This window comes from Tiliqua scincoides, chromosome 2, assembly GCF_035046505.1.
Source record: "Tiliqua scincoides isolate rTilSci1 chromosome 2, rTilSci1.hap2, whole genome shotgun sequence".
Taxonomy (NCBI): domain Eukaryota; kingdom Metazoa; phylum Chordata; class Lepidosauria; order Squamata; family Scincidae; genus Tiliqua; species Tiliqua scincoides.
The window spans coordinates 128,040,464-128,060,363 of NC_089822.1; positions in this window are offsets into that span (position 1 = coordinate 128,040,464).

Here is a 19,900-nt window from a genome sequence, read left to right on the forward strand (position 1 = left end):
ATCCAGATAAACATATCTCTCAGCTAGCAAATTACTGAGTTCTCCACTATCACCAGTTCCATCTTATCTAGACTGAGTTTACAGGTGAGAACATTTACTTCCATGCCAAGAACAGTTTCACCTGTTAATTCCTAAAGCTGCTGTGAAAAGTAGATAGTACTAGAGGTGGTTTCAAACAGTCATGTATTAGGGAGTGGGTTCATGGCACATAGTTAGCAGAGGCTGACTTTTCCAAGGGATCTAGGCATTCTAGCTGTAATACTAGTTATATTAGTATTTCTAAGTAATTGCTTTGTAACATATCTGACTTCCTGGATCCTCCCTCATTTTTTTTTTAATTAACCCATTTTTGCCCAGCCCACAGGCTTACGCATTTGGTCCCTGTTATGTATATGCAACAGAAATGGCTAAAAACATTTCTATCCCACTTACCGTAAAATGATTTGCATTGTTTTGGACTCAACCCAGGTTATTTCGGTCTTTGCAATACTCTTACTTTTAAGAATTTGTTGTTTTAGGCTTATAGATGTACCTAACTGCACAAAGGGCCGGTTCATGCAATCATTTTAAATCTGATAATTACAGGGTGAGTTTATCATGAGTTAGCTTGTCATAAATGAGAATTACTGATAACAGAACCAAAAAGCTGTCCTGTCAGGAATTTTCCTCTGCCAAATTTATGCTGCATTTTGACCGGGTATTTCTAGATATTCAAATGTTCACTGACTATTTGATCTCTGTTGACAAGTATATGCAAGTTCCTGACTTGCAGTGGGGGGAGGAGGTGTACTTTTGTATGTGCACATCACTTGCAGCCTTAAATATACTAGCATGTATATTTGTATGCGTTTTTGTGTTTTCCATGTTTGCATGTATGTGTGTGTACTTCTAGCAATACTAAAGCTTATGCCCATGTTAAAGAGGATTTATGCATATGAAATCTTGTTATGTGCCCATTCAAACCCACTTTTTTCTATGCAGCGGCATGTGTTTGTGACAAGGCATGTAAAATGCATGTGCGTGCAAACACACATTGATTCTGGAACCACAGAAGTTTTCTGGATTTGATGCTGAGTGTCCATACCTTTTGGAATGTTCTCACCAGAAAGTGTAGTAGTCTTCACTAGCTTCTGTGTTTGCAGAGCTTCAGGCATCCAATCTAGGAGCCAAAAAATTGCCATGCGATTTTGGTGATGGATTACTCCATACAGATCTTTGTGAGAAAGCCCAAGGCTTGAAAAATGAGCAGTGTTGAGTCAGGGAAGGGAGAATACCTCCGGTCACTGTGGGCCACATGAATGTGACTAGAGGCAGGGGTGTGCGGAACAATCTGTGCTGAGACTTGCCAAAAGAGAACATTGCTTTGGGGTATGAGTCTCCTACCCTTGTTCTCTGGCTCTGATGAATGACAGGGCACTTGCTCATGAAATGTACAAAGGAAGGACACCTGTTATCGTTAATGGCTGCCCAGGAATGTGGCTCACTGCCTGGGACTCCAGTGCTTTGACCAGAGAAAGAATGCCACCCATCTTCTTCCTCTCCACTCATGTTGACTCCAGGTGACTGTCACCTTTCAGCTGCCTTTCATTGTTATATCTGGAGTCAGACACGGGGGAATCCAGATTTCTAATAGAAACTCACCTGCCTAGAAATCTACACTTACATGGGCCATCCAAGAAGGCTGCCAGCGGAACCAAAAGGCAAAAGCAGTTTGCGGGGAGCTGACATTTGCCTTCTTTGCAAATAGCTGCACAGTGAGGTTGGAATTAGTGTTAGGGGTATTAGGGGTATCTCCTATGGCAGCTTGGAGCCTCTCCTTTCAAATACAACAAACAAATTATGACTCTGCAAGGAGAGAGGAAGCAGCCAGAGCTCAGTGGCACAGCCTATGCTTCCTGTGTCAGTGGTGTAGCTGGGTCGTTTGACACCCGGGGCTCATAAATTTTTGTCACCCCATACAACATAATTAATTTTTCATGCCATGGCAGGAAGTGACATCAGCAAGCAAATTAAAATAAATAATTATAAATAAGTAAATGAAAGAAAAACAAATAGTTAAATAAGGAGAAGCCAGCCTGATCCCTCAAGTTAATTTTCTCTAGCCTGTCGCAATAACACCCCCCCACACACACAAAAAAATCAGTGAGATTTTCAGCCCTACCCAGTGCCCAGTGCAATTTAAGTTTTATATTTCAAGCTTAGCACTATCAGGACCCACCTGGCTTTACAAGTCCAGAATAGAAAAAATTCACCTTACCAGCTCAAGCCTCTGTTTTATTCTTTTTTTGGGGGGGGGGGGGGCTGCCTTCTGGAGCATTTGTTGAGCTCTGGTTCCATCAGACTGGGACCATTCTGGTGGCCTCACATTCCCCTTTGCCTGGCCTGACCACAAGCCAAGGCATGTTTGCTTACTCGCAAATAAATGCTTAGTTTCACTTTCCATAGGGCTCAATACATTCGTCAGCTTGGAGGGAGGAACTTCCTTCTTAGGTATTTTTTGGGAGCTGTGTTCATCAGATCGGGCCCATTCTGGTGTCATTAGATTCCTCCCAGCCTGCTCTTTCTGATTGACTAAGGCAAGTTCGCCTACTCATGAGTAACGCATGATATGGCTCAGTTTCACTTTCCATAGGGCTCCATGCATTTTTTGTTTTCTAGTTTTTTGGCTGTACCTTTTGATAGAATGAAGATATTTCACTCCTGTTTTTTTCATTGCATTCTGCTGTAAATTCTGTATCCAGTGGTATATAGCATAACGGTATTATTCCTAACCACCACAATGTCAGCTATTTTGGTAACTTGTGGAGTCACCCCCCCCCCACGGCTGGCACCTAGGGCAGACTGCCCCCCTGCCCCTTGCTATCTACACCACTGTCCTGTGCAGAAGGTCCCAGATTTGTTCCTTGGTGTCTCCAGGTGAAGAGCTCTCAGATAAGAGGATGAGAAGTGAAAGTCCTCTGGCTGAGATACTAAAGAACTGGAAAAATACTGAGCAAGGGGGCTGAAGTCAGACTTGGTTTAAAAAAGATCTACATTCATCCAGAAACTTGATCCAGACAAGATTTAGATCCTCAGATTCCTCTAGTTATGGCCTATGCTTATCTGGGTAAGTGTGTTCAGTCTGTTCTGGTACGGGTTGCATTACCCCTGAAGGATCAGCTTTGCAGCTTGGGAATGCTCCTGAGAGCATAATCCTATGCTTGTCTACCCAGAACCAAGCTCCATTGACTTCAGTGGGGATTACACTGAGGAAAGTGTGCATAGGATTGCAGCCTGAGGATCCGATCCTACCCAACTTTGCAGTGCCAACAGAGCTACAATGCAGCCCCGAGGCAAAGGAACAAATATTCCCTTACCTTGAGGTGGCCTCCATGACTGCTCCCCCCACTGCAGGATGCAACAGATGCCCTTTGGCACAGCTGCATCAGCACTGGGAAATTAGATATGGCTGGGCCCTGAATCTAGTAACTGATGTCCAAGTGGTAGTTGTAGGCAGGTATGCTTCGAACAGCAGTCTAAAACAGGGGTGCCCAAACCCCGGCCATGGGGCCACTTGCAGCCCTTGAGGTCTCCCAATGTGGCCCTCAGGGAGCCCCCAGTCTCCAATGAGCCTCTGGCCCTCCAGAGACATGCTGGAGCCCGTGCTGGCCTATTGCAACTGCTCTCGGCGTGACAGCCAACTGTTCAACCTCTCGTGTGAGCTGTGGGTTGAGGGCTCACTCGACTGCTTGTCCTTTCACATCTGTGATGCAGCAGCAGCAGTAAAGGAAAGGCTGAACTTGCTTTGTGCAAGGCCTTTTATAGGCCTTGAGCTGTTGCAAGACCTTCATTCATTCATATAAGTTCCATCTCTAATATATACATTTATGCAAATTCATTCAAATTTGAAATGTAAATTAATTCTTTTTTTCCCCTGGCCCCCTACGCAGTGTCAGAGAGATGACATGGCCCTCCTGCCAAAAAGTTTGGACATCCCTGGTCTAAAGCCTAGAAAACAGGAAAAACAGCATTAAAAGGCTTGAAAGGTGTTGGTGTTGAAAAGAAGCCTGGTGGACTTTTGGTCTAAAGTGTATATAAAGGCAAAGTGGGGATCATTAGATTGAAAACTAGGGCATAAATTGTCACAGTAAAATAAGCAATGGTTTAACCTTTTCATTTTTGGAAATCTTGCAACAGTTTACATATATGATAGGAAAATAATGGGAAAGAAAGGGGCAAATAAACATAATTTCTGTAATTTTTGACAGCAATTTACAGTATATCCTATCTTTTTACAATAAAACCATTCTCAAGACAGTTTACAGAACATAAAACCAACACGAATGCAAAACATAACAAAAGTGGAGTACTGAAAATATTAAAAGAATCATCACCATCATAAAGGAGTAGCTCAAAACAATTAACCTGAGACAATAAGTTAAAAATAGGCACACTTTTTATTATTCTCATTTATTACCTAGTGAATCTCCCTGGAGAGGGAAAGTATGAATTACAGCATCATCTCTATTTTGTAAAGTGTCCAGGGTTTGTGTATTTACAGACCTAACTTGCAGGGAGAGCCAAACAGAGCCAAATCTTGCTTGGACCTGACATGGAGTGCCCATGGAAGGACTGACTACCATTTTGACGATGGCTGCCATTTTTGTACCCACACTGGTGTCAGCAAGCTGAAAAGAAGCCTGGTGAACTTCTGGGCATGTTTTTATATAACATTGTTCCAATGCTTTATTTGTGGGGGGAGGGGTGAAAATCATGGCAGCCATTAGTAGAGGCCATCATTCCCCTCCCCACAATGCTCTGGAGTGCTTATTTCAGGGGCATTGGGGGGCGGAATGGTTGGTGGCAACCACCAAGAGATGCAAGAAAGACTTTCTTTCTTGTAAGTGAGCTTCCTTCTGAACCTTAGTGGGTCCAAGAAGGAATGCCTGTACAGGTGGGCCTGTGTTATCGGTGGGTTCAGTAGCCATGAATTTCTTCATTCACGGGTTCCAAACCTGTGGGGGAGGGCCTTCTGGACCCTCCAAACTGCATCAGGCCTCGGAATGCCTTATAAGGGCATAAAAACAGCACTTTCAGTTTCCCAGGAAAAACGGAAGTTGCATCTTTTTGCTCGAAACAGGTATTCTGAGGGTTTCTGCCTGAAAAGCGCATGACATCCCTGGCCCTTAGAGTGTGGCCCAAATCTGCAGGTTTCCACATCTGCTGATTTCCATATCTGCAGGGGTTCTGGGAACAGAACACCCATGGATAAAGCACACACCCCTGTTGGCAGCTCATGTCCCTTAGTGCTGCGCTCCCTCGTTAGCTACACCATTGTGTATAACTGCTGGAAAGTTGGACAGGATTGGTACCTCCATGTATGCAAAACTTACTAAGGTCCAAGAACTGAGCTGTCCAGGGCAAAGCAAAATACTCTGCAGCACAGCTCACTACTGATCTGTGTTATAAAATGACTGTTTTGCTGTGATATTGCATGCTTTGCTCTAGGACAGTTTGATCGGCAACTGTGTAGGAAACTTCAGTGACATTTTGGAAATCCTGGGAATCTCCTTTGCAAAAAAGTTGGTTGGAACCCTATGTCAAAGCAAAAACACTCCCTCCCCCCCGCATTTTCAAAAAAGGTCTGCCCTTTACTCAACAAAGAGATTCACTGGATCACTGATAGAAACTTTTTTCAGTTAAATGTATTTATATTCACCCTTCCTCTAAGGAGCTCCCCATGGCACATATGGCTTTCCCCCACCCCATCTTTCCAACAGCTCTGTGAGATACATTACACTGAGAATGATGGTTCTAAGCTCATCCAGTCAGCCTTACACCTGAGTAGTGATTTGAAAACTGGTCTCTTCCATCCTAGTCAATCTAACCACTATACCACATTGTCTGTGTCAAATGAGGTCTTGGGCATGGTTGTATGGCTCTGCCTAAAGGATGAAACAGTGCTCATATACCCCCTCTACCTTTTGTTCAGCCTCCCCTTATTACTGCCCCTTATTACTGTTTTTAGAAGGCAGAGGAGGTATGATATAGCTAAATTGGGGGGCTTGTGGATTTCATTCAGGGCCTCCCTACCACCACTGAAAGGAAAATTATGCTAATCCCAGCTTTGTGCAGAAACTCAGATGGTGCCTTGAAGGAGTATTGTCATGACTTATAAAATCCCACGCCTGAGAATAAAGAGCGGGCCTAAACAGTTAATTCTCATTGTCATGAAAGGTTAGTAGCAGAAGCCCAAAGGTTTGGTGCGACAACTGCTGTTCAATATATTCATTAATGGTCTAGAACAGGGGTCTCTAAACTTTTTGACCGAAGGGCCGCATCAAATAGCAGGTACAGTGTTGAGGGCCGGAAAAAAATTAAATAATAAAATTTTAATAAATACATTAGAGATGGAACTTAGATGAATTGATAAATGAATAGGCTCAAATGCCCTAGATTTCTCCAAGCACCAACACAGGCCAAGAAATAAATCACACACTTAAATGGCCCCCATTCCCCCACCCCAGAAGCACAACTCCAGTTGTGTTTGGTCAATTGGGCCAGAGGCTCTCAGGGGATCAGAGGCTGGCCATGGGCCAGATAGGCTGCATCTGGCCCCCGGGCTGGGGTTTGGAGATCCCTGGTCTAGAAGAAATAGACAAGACAGAAGGAAGGGGCAATGTATCGGAGAAAGTCGAAGATCACCAAATTATTTAGAGCAGCAGCACTCAGGGAAGGTCCAGGGATGCTGGAGCTGCTTAGGAATTGTTGCACTGGGGAAGAAGAGTTGCAGTTCTGACTGTTACGGGCTGTAGAAACAATTCTGGGATGGGGTGTTAGATACTGTATATAAATATATTAGTCATGGGGCGGAGTTTACAGTAGTGGGAAACTTACATATGATTTTTTTTTTTTAATTCTATCCTGTATCTTTCCCAAAGACTCAGGGCAGCTTACTGGACAGAACTTTAAAAACAACATGACCCAAATATATAATTAAACTAAAACAGAAACAAATCAAAGCAAAAGGAATGCAGAGCTAGAGGTTGTTGTGTAGAGTGGGGCACAAGTAATATATTGCGCGCACACAAAATTGGGTCAGTGTGTGGGTCTAAAATACAGTAGTTGAAGATCACTGAACCCACTGGCTTTAACTAGAAGGCTTTGTGATTGTGTAGTCAAGTGTCTCTTCTCTGCTCGTGGCTGATGTGAGAATCACTTTGAATAAAAACAGAGAATCTTGCTGTGACACATTAAAGACCAACAGATTTATTGTGGCTGATGTTTTCATAGACTGCAGTCTATTTCAGCAGAAGCATCCAGTTTTCTTAGTTAGCGCTACAGGTGCGTGAGTGTGTGTATGTGTGAATACAACAAAGGAAAAATATAAATGGGGCTAAATTACCACAACATGCAAGAAGTTGGGTCTGTGGCAATTCTTTGTAATATTAAAATACATACAAGATAAACACAAGCACTGTTCACAAAGGCAAGAATAAGTGATAATCCAATCATCCTAGCTTGGCTAGGATGCCTGTAGTGGGACCGTAAAAAACCATAAATGCAAAAGCAGTAAAATTAAACAGCAGTCACTACCAGGCTCAGCAGCAAATTCACCAACAATCAAGTTACCTGGTCCTCCAAAACCCTCTTAAAGAGTCAGGTCCTGACCATTCAGTAGAAGCTCTTCGGTGATGGTGCTTGGAAGGCATTCCGCAACAATGGGGCTGTTACTGAGAAGGCCCTGTCTTTTGTACCCAACTGCCAGGCTTCTGATGGAGAAGGGGATATGAAGCAGGATCCTAAATGCTGGTCAGAGTGTGGCAGTGGGATGGGGTACATATGGGAGGAAGCAGTCCTTCATCCACCCTACTGACTTCAGAGCCTTAAGGAGATGCTCAGTTTTCTTGTGGAGGTTCAATTGCCAAGGCACCGTATTTATTTGTCTCCCAACTGGACAATCGGGACATTATAGGGACTGTGGGCCCAATCCTATCCAACTTACCAGCACTGGGATAGCCGGAATGCAGTGCCGAGGTAAAGGAACAAACATTCCCTTATTTTGAGGAGGCTTTCGTGACTGTCACTCCACTGCAGGATGCAGCACATGCCCCTTTGGTATGGCTGCAACAGCACTGGAAAATTGGATAGGATTGAACTCTGTGTCCATAATTGTTTCTGGCATGGCAGCCACAACATTAGTATTGATTTATAACCAGTATTGTTTCTGGTGAGTGAGATAGTACTACAGCCTAAGTCTTACTGAAGTCTTAGCCTAGTCTTAGCCTAAGTCTTACTGAACAAGTACGTACTGTTGCCAGATGCTAGGGAGCAGCAACAGGATGCAGGTATCTTAGTGTCTTGTGTGCTTCCTGAGACATCTGACTGGCCACTGTGAGATACAGGAAGCTGGACTAGATGGTCCTTTGGCCTAATCCAGGAAGGCTCTTCTTATGTCCTTAACACCATGGGCTGACTTCTGAGTAAAATAAATAATACCATTTCTAAACACCCCTACATAACTGTCATTCATGCTGATATCTGCACATGGCTACTCTGAAGATGGTAGTGCAATGGGCCCATAGCAATATTTGGTATGGTAACATCTCTTTCCACTCTTTCTTTAAGGATGGTGATGTCTATGCTGTCAAGGTTATTTTCAAGACCAGGTTTCCCTGACATTAAGGCAGTGAGCTCCATCCACAAGGAAGAGTTTAGTGTTCCAGTTGTGTGCTTTTTGAGAACTAAGGTGCAATACCCTTTTCTCTTTTGTTTTATAAAAGCACAGAATGTATCCTTACCTGAGCTACTATATAAGCCCCATTCTAGCAAGGATCAGATGAAAGGAAATGTCTGTCCTGTAGGTGAGAATGCATACAAGGCCATCTGTGCAAACTTGTAAGCTCCCAGAGCTCTATGTGCATAATGCTGCAGAAATTCACTGTGCTGCCTGTCTAGAAGGGGTGCTCCCAAGGCAGCACTTCAAAAATGCAGCTCTCAGCATGGCAGATGCAATGGTGTTTGTAGGGAATGTGGCTCTGCTGGGTTGCTGCCAAAGGCATGTAAAGCAGGAAGCCAATGAAAGCAGAGAGGTGGAAGGTAAGACAGGGTGTGGACCCCCACACCTGTGCTTTGCCTCCCCCCCTCACAAGGTCTTCCAACCATCTTTCTCCTGATAGAACTCCAGACCCACTAGAAGAAAACAACTGAAGGAGAGAAAAATTTGGCACTATCCCTCAGCTGTCATTTCTGCACTTAAAATGGTCCATGTGCTTTTTATGACTTTGGTGGCAATCTGCATTTTAACACAGGGGTCTGCTGCACGTCTAGTTAGTCCCTGTGTGCCTTTAAACCTGTATGCAGCTACAGTGAGTGTACAGCAGTTGCATGATAGGAAATTCCAGGCTACTCCACTAGATGGCACCTTGGACCATCATCCAAAGTAGCACCTACAGATACAGAAAATATATACTTAATACTGAAAGAGAGGCATGATTGGATCTTTGGGAATCTTTGGGAATAGATTCTACCTGCCTGCTGGCAACCAAAAAATGCTTCCTAGATGACATGGCCAACATGGACAAGAGGCACACTGACTATCAAAGCTATTCAAAATTCACAGATTAGACCTCCAGAAATCAACTATCAGTTTAGTCTTATCAGTTTACAAAATATTGTACAGGTCCAAACTGATTATCCACAGATTTGGGACTCACAGTTTTGTCTAACCATGGGTTCAACTGGACCTTGTCCTCCAAACAGTACCAGAGCTGTGTTTCAATCACATCCAGAGGGCCCTCTGAGGGCTGGGGAAGCCACGCACATGCCCCCTGACCCTCAGAAGGCCTCCTAAGAGCTGCAGAAGCCTGAAAATAGCAACTTCTGGTTTTTGACCAAACATCAGGCGATTTTTGGCCTTCTGGAGGCCTTAGAAAGCCTTCTGAGAGTTGGGGAGGCTTCCCTGGCTCTCAGAAGGACCGCAGAGATGACTGGAGTGCAACTCCAGTCACGTTCGGAGGATTACACATTCGAAGGATCTGCCTGACCCACAGATTTCTTTATTTGTGGGTTTTGGCATCTGCAGGGTTCAGGGAACAGAACCCTTGCAGATACTGAGGCACGATTGTACTGTATGATGTATTCAATTTCAAAATGATTTATCATCTGGCTTTAGATACTCATACCTTTCTCAGAAAGCAAACATAATTATGTTTATTACTAATATGATTATAAAGAGCGATCCTGGGATCTCAGAAATACTAAATAATGCAAAATAATAGAACAGGTAGTCTTTATTTAACTTAAGGGCAGCAGCCACCACTTTATAAAAGAAGGGCTAAGCCTGTAAAAGGGAGATATCATTAAAAAGGCCAGGAACTCAAAAGGCTTGTCTAAACAAAAATGTCTTCAGGCCTCTCAGGAAGATCTCCAAGGAGGGAGCAGATCAAGAGGGAGGAAATCTCATGAAAGTCTCTAAAATAGCAGCATAGAGCTGGTGCAAGAGCACTTTTCATTGAATCAACCAGTGCTTAAGCACTTGCAGGCTTCACCAGAGAAAAGATCTATGGTAGCAATCTCTCTTGCTATGTTCTCTTAATGTGCCTTCAGCAAGTAGCAGAAATGGTGAACAGCTCCTTGAATCTTGCTCAAGCCTTCCTCATCTTCTTCCCGATTGCCTCCATCTTTGGAACTCCTCTCTGCTTGGTTCCATTGCTCGTGCTCCAAATATGTGCAAGCATTCATCTTTTATTGATCAAGCAAGATGATGTACAAGGTCCACAATCAATGCTCTGAAACACAGTTAAAGGCCTGCTTCAGGAAGGCATTGGTGTGTTAGCATGAAGGTATACTGATTGGCCACTGTGGGAAGCCAGATCTCAAGCTGGTCACTGCAGACCACTCATCTGTCATATCCCTGGCTATATTCTCTTAAGTCTTGGTCCTTGATAGGCCACCACAACAGACCTACCGAACCTCTAAGTCTGCAGAGAGTTTCTCTTTTCCTTTTGCTGTGGCACAATCTTTCATCTTTGGTTCCTTTCCCCGTAGTTGCCTATCTTCCCCACGTACGGCCAAACATTCTGGGACCTATTTTCAAGAGATGTGTGAACATGCACATTGACACATTTTGATCACATTTACTTTTCTTCTTCAATATTTCTAATTGAGCTAATATATTGAATTTCCCCCTTTTGTTTTGTTTTCACAGTGGTTAAAAGAAAAAAAAATTAAATGATAACCAATAACCAAATTAGTGAAGCGTTGATATAGCAATGATCACGTAAAGATCTACACATTCAGTTTCCTTCCAGATTTGTCTGATGACAAATTTTTCATTCATTCATTCATTGCAGCGACAATCTTCAGTGTTGTGAAGGAAATGTTCAACTGGTGCTATGTGAACTTAACAATCACCTGGTTTTAGCAGAATGACCTTTTTTTTTCTTTTGCTGTGTGCTGGTTTAATGTTCATGACTTATTAATCTTTTATACTTAATTTGGTAGGGTGAGATTGTGAGCCAGGAGGGCACCTATCCTTCAGACTCTTGCTCATCCTGCATCTGTACTGGCTTCTGTTGCAGATGATGTTTCCTACAATTGGTCTTGCGTTTTTGTTGTTGACTTTTTATATCCTGCAATAACGATCATGCCTGAGCTGCTGAATTTGCTTAGCAAGCTCAGACATCTGTTTGTATTTCCATTTTTGTTAACAGAAGAGCCAAAAAACAAAAACAAAAAAAATCACAAACACACCGTGAACAATTATGGTAATAACAATCAGGTGTAAACCCAACATTAAAAAGTTACTGGCAGGTGGACTATAGCCTTTGGAAATATCCCACCAAGAAGAGAGCTCCTGTCCCTGCTGGCAGAAGTAGGAAATTTGTCCGTTTTGAAGTGCAATCTCCAGTGTAGCTAACTGTGCTCTATGCAGTGACTGAGAGTCCAATCCTAGCCACACTTTCCTGGGAGTAAGCCCTATTGAATGCAATGGGACTTACTTCTGAGTAGACAAGCTTAGGATTGTGCTCCCAGACATTTCTTGCTGCAAGAATGTGGAATTTTGGATCAAATGATCCCACTGGATACCCCAGTAAAATTAATGTACTGGGCTTGATAATACATTTTCACTTGGGTGTGCCAAGGAATGGTGTAGGTACAATTTCCCATTTTGCAGTAGGTGACTTTGCATTGACATTTGTGGACAGGAGGAACACTTACAGTGCCATCTGCCAATAAACGGTGCTGAATGAAAAGGCACATAGGCAATCTAATCTGTTATACCAGGCAATCTTGGGTCCCAATATGATCCCCAAAATACATGCTACTCAACAAACTGAGGTCACAAGCTTTGGCTGTTGAAATAAGATTAAAGCAAACCCACTATGTATAGGACCATTTTTCACAGTAGCTAGACTGGATTAACACAGTCCCATGGTTTCCAGCACACTTGCTATGAATTAGTGGTATCCAGAAAGCGTTTCCAATGACTGTTGGGAGGATTTGACTTTCATAGGCAGTTTGTTCCTCAGAGGCTGGTAGAACTACCTGTACTGATTTTAGAAGTGCTTTATCGGTCACAGTGGTCAAGTCTATATCTGAATATATTATTTTAGTCCATTTAGATTTTCTGTGATAGCCACTATTACTCTGCAGAGATGGACTCACTAACTCCGATGATCACATGTCTTGCCAGGGTTAACCCCTCCTGCTACCTAATATTTTCTTGCTTATAAAGATGCACTTCTGCATATTCCTCTACCAATTGCCTCTTTTCGGATGTATAAAGTGTGTGCTCATTTGTGCAATACTCTAATTGCTCTGTTACTTCTTCTGTGTTCATAGCTTTCTCTGCTATTTCAGCATCCTTCTAGCTGCAATTTATCAGATGTATTTCCTTATGCCTTTGGCACTCTGTGAACCACTTCTCCAAATTTACTCCCTTCCCATTCATGAATATCATTCCCCAAGAGATCTCTCGGCTCCTGACTTTCTCTATGCACTTTTCTCACGGCTGTCTGAAATGTTGGCAAACCATGCCACAAAGCACAACCAAATACAGTTATCAGGTTTCTTTGACTTAAACTCCTGAACACAATCCTGACACTGCTGTATTATTTTTGCAAAAAAAAAAAAAAAAAAAGCCACTCTCAAAATAACCTGCATCCCATGAATTTTTCCCTTTCTCCACCAACCATTTTTCCACACACTTTACTTCTGGCTCCTTATGCAAATACCCCTTTGTTTTCTGCTGTTTCTTTCCTTTTCTTTACTTCCAAGAAGATGTTGAGAGAGGGGAGTACTTATTTCTTAGAAAATGCTTACATGGGAGTATGTTCTATTGGATTGTACAGGATTTACAGGTACTTCAGAGTACACCTCTGATCTGTGCTGATGTATTTTCAGTTACTTTAAATTTCTATGCACACTTAACTTGATATATTCCCAAATGCTGTTACCAATGGCCAAACACTTTATCCTGGAAAAGGAGCTAGTTCAAAGTAGAAAGTAAACAAAACTAGTTTAAGTAATTGGCCGCAGTCAGACAATCTTCAGTAGTATATCAAATGTAGATTCACAAAATCAAAGAACAAACTGGTTTAGAAAGACTGGTTCCATGTAATGTGCTAGGAGCTCAGTAGATGCAATTTCCCCACTGGACAATGGTTACTGCTGTCCAGATGGTAAAAAAATGGAAGGTTTGCTTCTATGTCTCAAAACCAAACCATGAACTTTTCTCTGCTAAGGAATCTTTAACTGGTTGTAAGTTAGTTCTAGCAGAGAGGGAACACCCCTGTTTATAGAAGAGTCTGAGAGAGGAGATCTTCATATAAAACATTAGAGACCTATTGTACAGACATCAAAGAACCCATTTCACAAGTGGTTCAATAAAAATGCAGTATGAAATATCAATTAACTCTAACAAATATCCACTGGCTTATGATGGATGGATGTTGGCAATGTGTGATTTTGTGCACCAAGAGAGTAAGAGAAAGGAACAATGTTTCAGGAAGGAATCCAGGAGAGCCATATTCTTTTGATCCCAGTCCCAATGCTTGAGACTGGGAAGGAGGGCAGAAACAGAGGGGAGAATAGTTGGAGAAAATAGATTTTAAAGCACAGTTACAGTATAGCCACCTTCCTCAAGACAGCTTGGAAGGTCTTGGTGTTTGGTTTTGGAGACATAAAACATGGAAGAATTAAATAAACACTGTTTTTCCAACATGGGAAACACTTTACCTTTTGAATTTCTGCCAGCCATGGAGTTGTCAAAGCTTAGAAGCCCTGCTAGAAAAAAAAATGGCAACTTTATCTCACCTTTTGGTACTGGATCTGTAGCTCCCCCTTTCCCTTACCTGAACAGATGTACTCATGTCTTCTGCTGTCAATGTGCCCAGCCTTTAACTGGTTTCTAATTGGAATTGGGGGGCAGGAATGCAATTATAAATTGTTACTCACCCCAATCTTTTGGGTCCGGGCAGACTGAAAACAAACCATTCCTGATTTGTCAATCTTTCTTGATTGAGGAGAAAAGGAATGTTTGGTAGCTTGCTGACAAATCTATGCCTCTCTCCATTCTTTAGGGCTTATTGAAATGGCCTAGGCCGAGATGAAGGTGGTGCCTTTGTGCTTGGAAGAAGTGGCAGGAATGCTAGAAGAATGACCTTGCTGTGATTAGCCATGAGGGCTGCTGCAGCAGAATGGCTAGAAGACTGAGGGCCCAATCCTAACCAATTTTCCAGCACTGGTGCAACCACAATGCAGCCCCAAGGTAAGGAAACAAATGTTCCCATACCTTAACAGGGCTTCTGTGACTGCTGCCCCACCACAAGATGCAGTGCATGCCCCATTGGCGCAGCTGCACCGGTACTGGAAAATTGGATAGGATCGGGCCCTGAGTTGTGTCTCAAAAATACCCTGGTTTGAATTTTGCCTCTGCTATGAACTCACTAGGTGGGTAACAAATATTCACTTTACAGGGTTGATGTAAAGACTACATTAAGAGAATGCATATGAAGCATTTGGTAAACTCAGACACAGTGCTATACAAACCCCAGTGTTCCTTTAAGACCAAAGGCTCACTTCACAAGCAGGGCAACAACAGGTCTTCCCCTTTTGTTGGTTCACAGTACCTGGTAATTAATAGTATGCTACTCCTCCATAGATGGAATTTCCATTTAGGTCTATCAGTGGGTCTTAACTGTGATTGCTCTTTTCCATAAATCTCCCTAATATTTTCAAAAACCAGTAGCTTAGATATAGTAGCAGCAATGGGATTGTCTGCAAACAGTGGTGGGCTGTCCAGTTGACTTGGCAGCATTGGTAGGGTCCAAATGTGGATCTTAATAAAAATACAGGCAGGTGATTACCAGTAAAAGCAAAATAATTCCCCATCACATCAATGCAATCCTATTCATGTTTACTTAGAGGTAAGTTGAGCTTACTCCTAGGAAAGTGTGTATAGGATTGCAGCCTAAATCTCACTCTGCCTTAATTGTACTTACACCAAGGTCAGCTTGAAGACACCTCCATACATCTCTGATCCTCAAGGAGGCAAGTGAAAACTTCACTGCTCGTAGATGCTTTTCTCTGAGAGCCAAGCCAGAGCTCAGATACACATAAGCATCCTTAGGCTTGACCTTACAAAACCTGGGTTCAGTGATGTCATTGTCACATCCTATTGGATGTTTTACAACCACCTGGGCCTGCCTGCCTTCTGACTTGATTAGGTGGTCTTAGATATTCATTTGACTGGTGCATGCCAATCCCAATGGGTGGGCTGGCTAGGACTGAAACCAGGAAACAGCAACCTGTCTGCCTGCCCATGCCATCTTCCTTCCAATTCATGGTACTGATTTCATGTCTCAGGGAAGCCTCTTTCCTGTTGAACCTTACACTGTCAAGGTTCCTCACTGTTCCTTAAGGGAAGGATATGGGAGAGGGAAAATGAGGGAAGCACAGGGAATTCAATTATCACAATGTCACTATACATGAAAGGTAGCTGGGACTTGCAGTTTGCGTTCTTAATTTTGTGTTGCAATCTGTTCTCTTCTTGATGCAAAAGGTGGACAAAAGGTGGCCCTCCCTTTGATCTTTGGTACATAGCTTATTAGTTGAAGTTGATGGAGGACAACAGATGCTTGGATAACAGGGCATATGTGATGCCTTGAGACAGAGCTTTGGCCTCAGCAAATAGGAAACCAGACTGGAAGCTCAGGGAGGTGAGGACAAATACTGAAGACAAATACTATTGAAGATAAGTTGGGAAAAAGAGAAAATAAAAGGAAAAAAAATCTATGTAACAAACTTGAGTCAGTTTTATACCACTGTAACTACCATGTTTTCCACAAAAATAAATAAATAAATAAATAAATTCATGGAGACTACATTTTCCAGGTTTTCTAGGGAAAGAGAGTGACTATTAAACTATAGTACCCTTTCTGTAGTGTAGATAATTTAGGGAGGAAGGAAAGAGGAAGAAGCAAGCGGAGCCGAGTGTGGACAGAGCGAACAAGGCTTATCAGTGTACACAAAGCAGCAGAAGAAGGGAGACTGACTGGATCTGAGGTATCCAGACATACCAGCTGGGCCAGGCCAAGACCTCCTGGCACCTGAGGTGATGTGGCAAATGCTCTCTCCCCTTACCTGTTGAGGTGCCAGCCTCTGTTCCTCTTAGGATTAGAGAAGGAGACGCCCAAGCCCAGGGCCTAGGAGAGGGGGGTAAAGGGGGTAATTTGTACCTGGGCCCAGGGTCAGAGTTAACTGCTACTGCAGGCCATACACACTGGGCTCAGGAATGCATCCATGACCCTCCTGAACACAGAGTCAAAGCTGGGAGGAAACCAGCTTGCTACAGTAGCTCTTTGGCTTGTGGATCCCATAACCATGAAATTCAGGGACGCAGGTACAGGGCTAGTGCTGCTGCAAAAGTTCATTTTGCTCCATTCTAGTGTAAGCCAAAATACGATGATTTTCTGCTATCAATTTTCTGTATTTCAAAAATTTTAGAGAGACTTAAGAGTGTGTTTGGTTTTCCATATTTATCTAGCTGCCAATTCTGCATGTTCAGGTCGACCTGGGCTCTGCATCAGGAAGCCTAGTAGACCTGAACTCCAAAGACTATTGTGGCAAGGTAATTGAGCAGGTGGTGGCGTCCCAACTCCAGAGGGTCTTGGATGAAGCAGATTATCTGGATCCTTTTCAATCTGGCTTCAGGCCAGGCTTTGGGACAGAAACCGCCTTGGTCGCCTTGGTGGATGACCTACGCCGGGGACTGGACAGGGGGAGTGCGTCCCTGTTGGTCCTGCTGGACCTCTCAGCGGCTTTCGATACCATCGACCATGGTATCCTTCTGGGCTGATTGGCCGAGTTGGGAGTTGGAGGCACCGTTTTGCGGTGGTTCTGCTCCTACTTGGAGGATCGGTCCCAGATGGTGGTGCTGGGGGATGCCTGTTCGACACCCTGGCCCTTGAGGTGTGGGTGCTACAGGGCTCAATTTTGTCCCCCACGCTATTTAACATCTACATGAAACCGCTGGGAGAGGTCATCCGGGGGTTTGGAGTGGGGTGCCATCAATATGCCGATGACACCCAGCTCTATCTCTCCTTTTCTCCAGACTCCAGGGTGGCGGTTGAGGGCCTGGAGCGCTGTCTGGAGGCAGTGAGGATCTGAATGGGGGCTAAGAAGCTGAAATTAAATCCGGATAAGACAGAGGCTCTCCTGGTTCGGAAATCCTCGATGCAGGTGCCTGACTATCGGCTTGCGCTGAATGGGATTGCACTCCCCCTGAAGGAGCAGGTCCGCAGCTTGGGGGTCCACCTGGACTCGCAGCTGCTCCTGGATTCCCAGGTGGCGGCTGTGGCTAGGGGGGCCTTCGCTCCGCTTCGGCTGGTGCGCCAGCTGCTGCCGTACTTGGATCGTGCAGACCTGGCCACTGTGATCCATGCCTCGGTGACATTGAGGTTAGATTACTGTAACGCGCTCTATGTGGGGCTGCCCTTGAAGACGGTTTGGAAACTGCAACTAGTGCAGAATGCGGCGGCCTGTGTGGTTACTGGAGGTAGGCGGTTCGACCCTGTCGGTCCGCTTCTCCAGCGGCTGCATTGGCTGCCCATTAGTTTCCGGGCCCAATTCAAGCTGCTGGTTTTGACCTTTAAAGCCCTATACTGCTCTGGGCCAGGGTATCTTAGAGATCGTCTACTCCCATACAATCCAGCTTGTCCTCTTAGGTCATCAGAGAAGGCCTTTTTACAAGTGCCACCGCCTAGGGAGGTACATGCGGCGGTGGCAAGAAATAGGGCCTTCTCAGTAGTGGCACCAATGCTATGGAACTCCCTTCCCCTTGACTTAAGAATGGCTCCCTCTCTTGAGACCTTTCGGTGAGGCCTGAAGACCCTTCTGTTTAAACAAGTCTTCTGAGTTCTTGGCCTTTTTAAACATCTTTTTAACATCTTTTAATATTTTTTACAGGCCTGATTCTTTTATGATTTGCTGCTGCTCTATGCTCTTTTTACCTATTTTTTATCTGACTGCTGTTTTTATATGTGTTAATATGTTTTTATTTGTTTTAAATTATGTTTTTTAATCTGTTGTAAGCTGCCTTGAGTCCCTTCGAGGAGAATAAAGTTGTTGTTGTTGTTGTTGTTGTTGTTGTTGTTGTTGTTATTATTATTATTATTATTATTATTATTATTATTATTATTATTATTATTATTATTATTATTATTATTATTGTGGCTGTCAATCCCCTGCCCTATTTTACCCCCCCAATCTGCCTGCCCCCATTGGGAAGGGGCCCCGAAGAAACTTTGTACCCCCTGCCAAAAATCCTCTCATAGGTCCTGCCCTAGCCTATCATTCCCCTAGCCTCCGTACTTCCTCTTTCGCTCCATCTCCCCCCTCCTTTTCCAATCTAGGGAGTGGAGGAAGGACAAGGAGCAGTGGAGGTAAGAGGGTAGACAGAGGTTGGCGTCCTCCACCAATCTGCTTGCTGGCTTCCTCTGTGCTGCTTCCCGGGGCGGCACCAAGAACGGCAGCTGCTGGATCCAGTGCGCCCTGGGCTACCACGAGTGGCACCTTGGGAGAAGGGGACTTTCATCCCCTTCTCCTGGGTAAGATGGGCCAGCCCTGCAAACCCGGGTGTGCTCCAAATGTGCAAGGGAAGAAGGGTCATGCCAACCTTCCTGAGGGAAGGTTGAAATTTTGGTGGGAATTGAAACTGGCTTTGTCAGGTCTGAGTTATCACATGTTGCACGTGCCTGCATGTCACATAAGCCCTACAGACTTTTTTTTTTTCCTTAGAGAAAGGCAACTTGAGGATTTGAAATGGGGAAAGAGGATACAGCAACTTGGAAGTCAATCAAATGACTTGCAGTTGCATCCTCGCCATGCTTAGAAATAAATCCTATTGCGTTTAATGGGGTTTATTTCCATGTAAGTGCTCACAGGATTGCAGCCTGAGGAATGGTTGAGTTGTGTACATACTGAACCATTTATGCATTTATTTAGCTGTGCAAGCTGCTGTATCGACTACTTTTTTTGAAAAACAGTAATGTAATTGTCTGGAGTCTCGTGGCTTAACCGGGTCAGAGGGGATAGGCAGCAGGAAGCCCGTGTCGGGCAGCAGCAGTGGTCATAAAGGAGTGGTGGGCAGAGCAGGTTGCGGCTCCGCCCCTCCTGACATTGGGAGGAGCAAGGTTGGTGTTGCGCTGACTCGGGCCACTGATGGCTGCTGTGGTGGACCACGCCTTGGCACCTCCAATTTGTTGGCCCTCGTGCAAGCAGCTGGGTCACCACAGGCCAGGGCCCCCTGAGGACCCAGTGACGGGCAGGAGGCCTGAGCCAGGGAGAGCCAGGCAGGTGGCGTGCCAGTCAGGAGGGCCTCTGGCAGCCATCCTGAAACCCTGGATCCCCTGTCATC